The sequence below is a fragment of the Dipteris shenzhenensis genome, chromosome 23 (genome assembly GCF_047967505.1).
Source record: "Dipteris shenzhenensis isolate YYH24624 ecotype China chromosome 23, Dip_SZ_1.0, whole genome shotgun sequence".
Lineage (NCBI taxonomy): Eukaryota > Viridiplantae > Streptophyta > Polypodiopsida > Gleicheniales > Dipteridaceae > Dipteris > Dipteris shenzhenensis.
In genome coordinates, this window is record NC_141618.1 from 54226794 (window position 1) to 54236568 (window position 9775).

Sequence of the window (9775 nt, forward strand, 5' to 3'; positions counted from 1 at the left end):
TCCTCCCAACCTCCCGTGTATATAGCCCAAGTTCCTCGCCCTGGCACTATTATTAGGATTCTTGTCTTAGGTCCTTAACCTCCTAGGTTCGTCTTGCCCATAACGGAGGCCTTGCCCACATAGGAATCTTAACCCGTAGGACCCTTGTCCTAATAGTGAACGTTTTAGTAGTTGATGATTCATGCATTCAATAAATATATCAAGATCCTTCTTGAGATATTTAAGAATTACTTGTGTGTCTATTTCAAACTCTAAGTAGATCACATACCTCATCTTCCACTCGTCTTTGAGAAATTCTATCTATTTAGGATTTGCATAAACCCAAAGAAATGTGTCTTAATGGTAGGCCAAAGGCAAATTAGGACTTATTATTGTATATCCATTGATTCGGAGTCAAAACATAAGTGTTACAAAAATCTGTACCTTCAAACAAGAGGAATGAGAAAGCCAGCTAAAGATGCAACAAATTGGCTGAAGCAATACATATTGTGATGCTCCAATAATGATTTGGCTTCACAATAACAATTGGTTTCACTATTTATAGAAAGATTCCTCTATTTATAGAAAGATTCCTCATCAATACACACCTCAAAAAGAACGTCTAAGATTATACATGGCAAAGGAAAGTTACACATAGAAGCCCTAGACCTAGAGGACAAATGTGATATATACAAGAAGAATGGAGGATTTGAACACAACAAAATGTCATCCAACTGCACCCAAAATCAATTTCATAATTTCATATCTCCAAAAAAAACTTCAAGGTTGAGATCACTCACAAGTCAACATAAGGTTTCAACCTTGAAACTTCAAGATTGAGATCACTCACAAGTCAACATAAGGTTTCAACTCTTGAAGCTTTAACATCAAATGCATTTCCGACCACACAAACCATCAAAGAATGGGTTGAATTCTTCATAGGTTAGTGCTTGGATTTTATTCTTTGATGTAGATAGGCAAGTCTCACTGTCAACATTACTTGAGCAAATTGTTCGCCATCAACATTCCTTAATATTTGTTCAAGATCCACTTTTTTGCACAACATGTTTCTATCCACACATAAATCCTATCGTGTATGAAAAGGACCACATGTGTGTTGCACATTGACACTCATTTTTTATCATAGGCACATGCATATAAGCCACATGGATTCACAAAGGTGTGAGGGATGCATTCTAAATGCATACCCAATATTATACCTATTAGGAGGATTGCTTTATTGGCTACTTTTTCAACTTCTTGGGTTTGATTTGGAGTACTTCTAGTTTCCATGTAAGTGTGTGTGTGTGTGTGTGTGTGTGTGTGTGTGTGTGTGTGAGAGTAAAGGAGAATAAGGGGATTGCCAAGGGATTTATGAGATGGAGCATAACATCCAAAGAATTTAGAGAACCAATAAGTAGACAAGACATGTACAACATAGAGTTAAAGCAAGAAGCCAACATGCCTTTGGTGATGCATCCCACCCCATGCACATTAAATGCAAAATATATAATACCACAAACAAACAACTTTACACCACCAGATAAGAAAATATTAAACTTTCACTCATCGAAGAAAAAAAGTTATAGATTTAATTTAAATAAGATTGCATTCTATTTAAATATATAGTATCAAATTAGTGAGTTCTAGCTATTTTTCACTAGCCGTTCATTGACACAAGATTTTTGTGGCATTCTTCTAGGGTTTCAACCTTCACATCATGATGGATTTGAGAGAAAGTATGTGTTCTAACTAAGCGATTTGGGGTAGGGGAGTAATGGTTTCTATTGTTGTCCCTCCAATTGCACCCAACTAGGCATGCACTCCATCCCTTAACGATGTCTAAAATGTAGGAATAATAATGAGACTATCAAAAACTTCTAGCAAAATGCACTCCATCCCTTGACGATGTCTAAAATGTAGGAATAATAATGAGACTATCAAAAACTTCTGGCAATCTTCATATATAGATGCCTTTATATATAGTAAGTCAAACCTTAGGTACCCTAAGTATGCATATATAGTATCACGTGTGCCTTCCACACTAATTGGGGCTCTACAAAAGTTTGTTGGCAATCTTCATGTAGATGCCTCTATATATAGTAAGTCAAACCCTAGGTCCCCTCTAAGGATGTATACATAGTATTATCAAATTTGTGGCTTCCACACACTTATTGGGGCTCTACACTTGGTGTCCTCTTTCAGTCTTAGTAGGAGTGTATTCAACAAGAAGCCCTCTCTCTCTCTCTCTCTCTCTCTCTCTCTATATATATATATATATATATGGGTATCATATGTGTGGCTTCCACACTTTTTGGGGCTCTATGTATGGTGTGTATATATATATATATATATATATATATATGTATCATATGTGTGGCTTCCACACTTTTTGGGGCTCTATGTATGGTGTATAGGTAGGAGACTATTCAACAACAAACCCTATATATAGATATATATATATATATAAGAGCCCCACCCTTGGCATAGTGGTATGTACAAAGAATTGGCTATGATGTCCAGCTGCTTGGCTTATGATAAGGAATGGCGCTTCCGCCTTGATTCCTTTTTGGCTTGTTCAAGGCCGGAAGCTTGGCTACTGGAGGCACTAGAGAGCGAATTTGCTCTCTCGTGGGGCTCCGGCTGAGAATGAGACTTTTGATTATAATGGCTGCTATTCATATGGTTATGGTGGAGAGGATTAAGCTTATGGTGAAGGAAAGGATTGAGCTTGCTGATAGACTTGGACAGGACATGGAAGAATCCATGGTGGCTACTCTGATGGGGTTCATTTGCTCTCTCCATATCCTGCTTCATGTACATATGATCTTTCTCAAGGTAACTCAACCTCATCCTCATTCTTGCAACCTCCAGATTCAGCTCTCTGTTTTCTCTCCTTACGGATGCGTAGTGGTCATTGGGCGATAGAGATGCGCTGAGTGCACCATTGCTGATCTTGTGTATGCTACCGGCTTGTGATTGCACATATTGCACCCCTCCGGTACCTGATCCAATGGCAGCTTGATTGTGATTGTGACTAGTGATGCTATGATCAGCCAGCCCAGTATCAGCTGGGTGGTACGAACCCGCCATCACATTCCTTATCCGGAGTTGCTCGAGGTAGAGCACCTGCACAACAGCCTGCACTGGGAGCCTCTCGTTTTGTGCCGCGTGAGTGCACGCCTCCTGTGATAGCTTCTGGAAATCCAAGAGTCTGCAGAGCTTCTTCCTCTCCACATCCGTTAAACTGGAATGAGCCTGGCATATCAAAACAGGAACAATAGTAACGCCAAAAGACTCATTCTCGTATCTAGCAAACTATTCCAACCTGCACGATTGAAGCTTAGGTAGATTTGGTAAGTTGCGATACTCAAGGTATAATCTACTAAGATATGGATTCTGGATGCATGCATGCATTATGACATATGCTTGTAAGTGGTGGATATGTATATCTCATATGGCTGCAAGGAATTATAGATTTGGTAAGTTGCAATACTCAAGGTATAATCTACTAAAATATGGATTCTGGATGCATGCATGCATTATGACATATGCTTGTAAGTGGTGGATATGTATATCTCATATGGCTGTAAGGAATTATAGATGTGCATATGCCTGTAAGTTATATACAGTTGCGAATATGTCACTATGTACATCTGTGTCATATGATTGTAAATTCTTTACATATGTAATGATGTTTCTATGTATAGAAGCACATAGTAATATATATGTATAATTCTACATACATATATACTATCCATTTGTTCTCAAATAACATCAACTATGCTTAAACAATAAAACAAACATTCCCATGTATTAATGTCTGCATTTATGTATCAATAATATCATGTACCTCTGCATGTATGTATGCATCATGACATATTTATGTATGCAAAATGTACATGCATCTCATATGCTCATAACCCTGTATAAAATGCACACATGCATGTGTATAAGTCTATGCATCTACTTCATGCTACCTAGTACGACATTTCAGCATCTTTGGTTCATGGTATCAGTACCAAGAAGCTACAAAACCAGAACTAAGAGCTGGGGAGCATACCTTGAGATAGATGTCAATGGCCCTGTAGAGCCCATCTTCAACAGGCCTTGCATAGTCTGGTATCAGCTCGGCTAAGGTGAGAAACTTAGATAAGCTCAAGTTCGCATCGGCTGCAACCTCAGCAAGGAAACCATCAAGGAGCTTGCCAACCTTGATCATCGGGTTTTGAGTGGGAGAGTTGAAACTGTCTACCTCATCATACACCTCCGACATGTCATCGGACTCCTGATCCTCGTCCCCATGTTGCTCAATGAAGCTAGCCACAAGCTGGTGGACATTATCCACGTCAAAAAGCGTCTTGCCATTGTAGTTGCCAAAAGACGGTATCAAAAGATCGTCTGACGTGGCCTTGTGCAGCTCTGAGCCAATGCGTTGCTCTAAGTCCAACCGGCATGCCAGTGTTGTCTCTAACACACATGCTGTCCTTAGAAGCCGAATGAGGAAGTTGATAGAAGCTACATGCTTCTCCTTCGGAAGAAGGCTTACTATGGTCTCTACCACTATTCTCTGCTCATGCTCCATAGCTGTCATAGTATCAAAGGCCTCGCTCTTATCGCCTGTAGAAGCATTCCATAACCCAGAACTCTTCTTGGGCATGCCTTTGAGATATTTCTGTGCATAGTAGACTAGGGCATTCCCAACGCCTTCGGGCCTCAAGCCTCTATCTCTCATACCTGCCAACACTCTTTGGTAGAAGTTGATGCGAAGGACGGCCAAGTCTTCCACCCACCAAGGAACCTGACTGTTTGGGCTGATTATAGTCATGGAAGGGTGCAACTAAACTATGATGATTGGACTCCTCATGGTCCTGTTCCAGAATGGCCTTCAATGCGGCCCAGTCGATGCACTGGCTGACAATCTTGAGATCTTCTGCCATGGGAAGCAAATTTTGACATGACTGGAGGGTAGCTACTATGTCCTTGAAGCTGTGTTTGCTCAGTCTCTCAAGGTATACCTCTGTCTGTGCCACAAGATTGTTCTCCCCATGCTCCTCTGACATGTCGAGAAACTCCGCAACACATCGCAAGAGGGCCACGTTGTGCTTTGAGATCTCAAGGCTCGCTCCATAGCAGAACTTGGCAGCTAGCTCAAAGCCCTCTGCACCTCCTGGAACACCCTCTAGCTCCACTCGAGATGATGCTTCTCCTTCTCTCACATCCACTACAAGCATTTTAAGGAGCCCACATCTAGATGTCAAAGGAAACTGCACAAAATATGGCAAACTTCACCAATTAGACCTCCCTTTCACCATTAAAAAAAGGTATGAAAGCAGATAGAAAAGTGTTTGTCACAGCTATATGGACAGAGTCTAGATGCTACAAATGAAAGCCTAGGTCTAGGAGGCAATCCGCTCATCTGCTTGCCTTCACTGCTGCCATTGAAGCACAAAGATAGTAAACAGAGTGACAAAAGTACATGTTAAGATTGGCTCAGATACACTAAGCACGTGAGGTGGCCACCATCCGGCAACTGTTTGCATGGTCAAACTGCTCAAGCTTTGGCATCCGGACAACTCATCAGAAAGTAGTGGACGACTGGTATGCCTGCATTGACAAGCTCAGAATGCCTTCTTTCGGCTGCAAAGTCCAAAGAAGGCATCCGGGCAACTCATCAGAAAGTAGTGGACGACTGGTTGGCCTGCATTGACCAGCTCCAGCCAGCTCCAATGGCATCCGATTGCTTTTATCCACAACATATGAGGTGGCTTCCCTCCTCCACAGCAACATAGCTTAGGGGCTCAAAACATGCATCAGGTGGTCAGTCAGTTTCCATTGCCGGGATCCAGCTTACCGGCTTATGTGCGAATAAATGGAGTGAGCAAATTAGATACCCGCAGGCTGGTTGACCATGTTCTGCAGGAGAGTGGGCCGCTGACTTGGCAGCCACTTCATTGTGATGGAGGGTCGACGAGTTTGCATTAGGCCTAGTTCGTACAGCTCGCACAGAGAGCAAACGCTAGCCGAGATGAAGGAAAGAGACGACTCGAGTGGTGTGCATGTCACCTTCCCATATAGAGCAAACGAGATCAGGAGCGGAGACAACTCGAGTGGAGTACCTTCCCATTTGTATAAGATCAAAATTGCCCAACTCCTCGTATTGGCACTGTAGATTTGTTACCAACAACGACAACTTCATTCGTCTTCAAGATTTTGTAGACCTCCCTTGGATGGATGTATGGAGTTGGGTGCTAGACTACACTGCTATCGCCCTTTGGATTAAAAATTGAGAGCCCTACCTCTCATCGGATCACAATAGCTCCTCCTTTTGTACCCAAGCACCAAAAGAAAAGCATCACTCTTCTCCTTTTTTTCCCAAACAATCCTAGAAAATGTCTCTCTCGCTATAGTTGACACGTGTCTTTGACACTAGTCTGCTTCTTACTTTTCTTGATTTCCTCTTCTTGTTGGAAATTCGCTTTCCCTTGTTTTTTTTTTTTTTTTAAATTTCGGGACCCTTCTCCCACAAGTGGCCCCATATCCCTTCTATCATCAAAAGTGGGTCAAAAACCCCCCTCCCGATACAACACCATGGGCCCTAACTCCTCCCAAATGAGGTAGGGCATTCTACCTAAATTGATTAAAGAAGAAGAGAAACCACTGCTACTATTAGGTGAAAGACAGAATAGAGTCATAACTATATCTTCGAATTAAATCTACTTTTTTTATCATCACCAACATCTCTTGCTAAAATGCTTAGAGTCTGTTGATATGATTCTTCATAGAGGGAGATCCATAGAACTTGAGTGTCTCGTTTGAACCTCTAGCGATACCTTCTTCATTAGCCTAACCAAAGCCAACCAAAGCCAAATTTCACCATTTCCCTTTATGGTCTTGATGTATCCCAATTGTTTTTAGCTTCCTTAAGTTGTCTAAACCATGTTTTTGTAGACGGCGCAAATCAGTATTGACAGTCAAAGGATTTTCTAACTCCTCAATCGAAGGTCGACGGAGCATGGATAAAATACCATGGAAAGTAAGTCATGCGTCTCTAATACTCATTCCATTAACACCTTTCATACTTTAACCTTCGTATTGTCGATCTATCGAAATTTGCAGAAGAGCTAGAATCCTCCTCTCTATCCACTCTTAAACAAATGAATCATCGTATCGAAAATTGCAAAAGAACTAGAATCCTCCTCTCCATCCACGCTTACACAATTGAATCATCAATGTTGTCATCAGCTTTATTAGTCCCTCTCTTGCTCTTTGAAGATGTTTCCTCTTCTATCATAGCCATGCCACTTTTGCTTTCATTTTCCATCCCGACAATAAAAAATGCAATCCTAAGGGGTTAATTTTTAGAAAACATAGCGTCTATTGCTGTCGCCCGAACAAGTGAGTCACCACTAACAATCTCTTCCACTCCATGGCCAAGCCAAACAAGCACGTTCAAGTAAGCTCATTGTGAATAAATAAGCCACAAGCTTCTTTCACCTAGGTCGAAATCACAATCTGAGCTCCTTTTGGTTGAAAACACCTTCCAAGTGAGTTAATGCAGTTGCCCAACTCCTTTTTTCCTAAAGAACGCAACAGTACTCTTCTAACGTACCGAAGATATGCATATTGCTCTCATACCATGACAAAGTGGCAACAACAGAAGATAATGCCACATAGTGAAATTGAGAAAGCAAATGAATGAATGACTTAATTCAATCCAAAATGCAAACCTCACGAGGGATGATCTTCATGAGTGAGCTGAAAAAAATACACCTTAATGCATTTGCAATACTTTAGCAAGGAGGAGGCAAGATTTTTATATCCAATGAGGTTGACTCCACTTGACAAATAAAGAATGCTCCCCAATAGCACGGCTCCTGCCGCCGTGAGATGACCCAATACTTTCGTGCATCACCAAATATTGTCATGCCACTCAACACACTCCCCTACTTATCATTCATATTTGTTTAATTGCCCATGAAAAGAAAATTTACCTAGGACTTAATAACCTTTAAGTGGTTGTGCAAAGAAATTGGACTAATTAGGACTGACAGGCAATCAAATTTTAGCATAACTTGAGTGGGCATTGACTTTAGGAATTGGCTCCACTAAATGAGGAGAACATAAGAATTAACTCCATTAAATGTGGAGAACATTAAAATTAGCAAAACTCTTTTCAAGGTCAATGGGCCAAAACTTCAGGAGAAAGTGTGGGTTTGATGCTTTTCATAGGTCAACCACTCTTGTATACAGCCTATAATTGAGCAGACAGCTAATTTGAGGTAATCAGCAAAAGTAAAGGCAGGTCAACACGACCTAAAAACTTAGGAAACGATGTGGTCCTTGTTTCATGAAGTCGACCTTCAATGGCTAAAACCCTAATCATTAATCAGCACAACCCTAATGAGCACATTATGTTAGCTAAAATCAAGACACTTTATTACCTTGTGCAGAGCAAACATGACTCCACCGACATCCACCAAGATATCACTTGGAACTTCGAGCTGCCTTGTCCTGCAATGCCAAATTTTGAGCACTTTCATTAAAATATGAACAAAAGGGTCCTTTTTTCAGAGGTAGGAACTGTATAGCCTGCTAGGGCATGTGGGTGTGGCCGGCAAGGCCAGCACCGAAATTTTCCGAGGGAGGAACTGCATAATCAGCTAGGGCATGTGGTTGTGGCCTGCAAACGAATGCCGGTCCGCACCTAGTTCGGTATATGCTTACGATGAAATCGCAATCAACAATGTGGGGATGGGATTAGATGCAGCGAAGACATCGAGTCATAAATGCCCTTAAGAATTACTTGCAAATTCAGGCACTTGTGGCCTAGGTGTAGATAACCAAACAATTGCTGAAAAAGCACATCAGTAATGATCATGAGAATTAGATACAACACAATCAAACAGAAACTTCTACTAATCCACCAGATTCATGTTGAGTTGCTCATAAAAGTGGGCAGGACAGGACCGCCCATCTAATTATGAACAGATTCTTGAGTAGTAGTAGCTCAAATGCTTTTGTAAATGAAAAGCATAGCCAACTTGCAGAGATGGGTCTAGGTTCAGACCAGTTGATGGGCAATGGTGCCATTCGCTGCATTGATAAGGTGGCCGCCGGGGTGATCATATCGCCATTGAAGCCAGAACGGTAGGAGGCGCGAATCAGAGGAAAATTCTCTGGTAACTGAGTTGGGCTGATTGACGTACTCTGGTGGAACAGTGTGTGTGTGTGTGTGTGTGAGAGAGAGAGAGAGAGAGAGAGAGAGAATGGGGAGAAGGAGATGCAATGTGAAGGGAGAAGAGAGAGATAACCACCGGCAGAGAGACAAAGGCGATAAAGATTGCTCGCGGGAAATGGGCTTTATAATTCGTGCAAGGGCAAACAGCACTTCGCCGAATTTGGGGGCGAAATTAACCCCGCAGCAGTATGCTACCCCACACGCAAAATTGGGGGCGAAATTAAGAGCGCAATGGCTAAATTAAATGGGAGGCAGCTAAATGTTAGCGAGCTAGCTACGGATCAGAGGGGGGGGGGTGGGGGAGGGGAGGGCACCGGGGGTCTCACACACACACAAAGCACTATGGATTAGAGGGTCCTGTGTAGCTATAATACGTCTCGCTCCCCGTCACTCGTCTTCCCGCGTCTCCCATCCATGCTCTGCAAGTGGGTTGCGTCGCCCAGCTTTTCATAGTCTCCACCTGTGGGTCTCAGTGGGTGGTGTGACGCCAAAAATTGATATTTTTAACTTGGCATTGATATTGTTTTTCTCTATGTTTGATAAGGGTTTGAGTAT

The 9775-nt window shown here is 42.0% G+C and overlaps 1 pseudogene; it reads right to left on the reverse strand.

Annotated features, from left to right (window-relative positions):
* Nucleotides 1-2511: 2511 nt before the first annotated feature.
* On the reverse strand, nt 2512-9301 carry LOC147887568 (BTB/POZ domain-containing protein At5g48800-like; annotated as a pseudogene).
* Nucleotides 9302-9775: the final 474 nt, after the last annotated feature.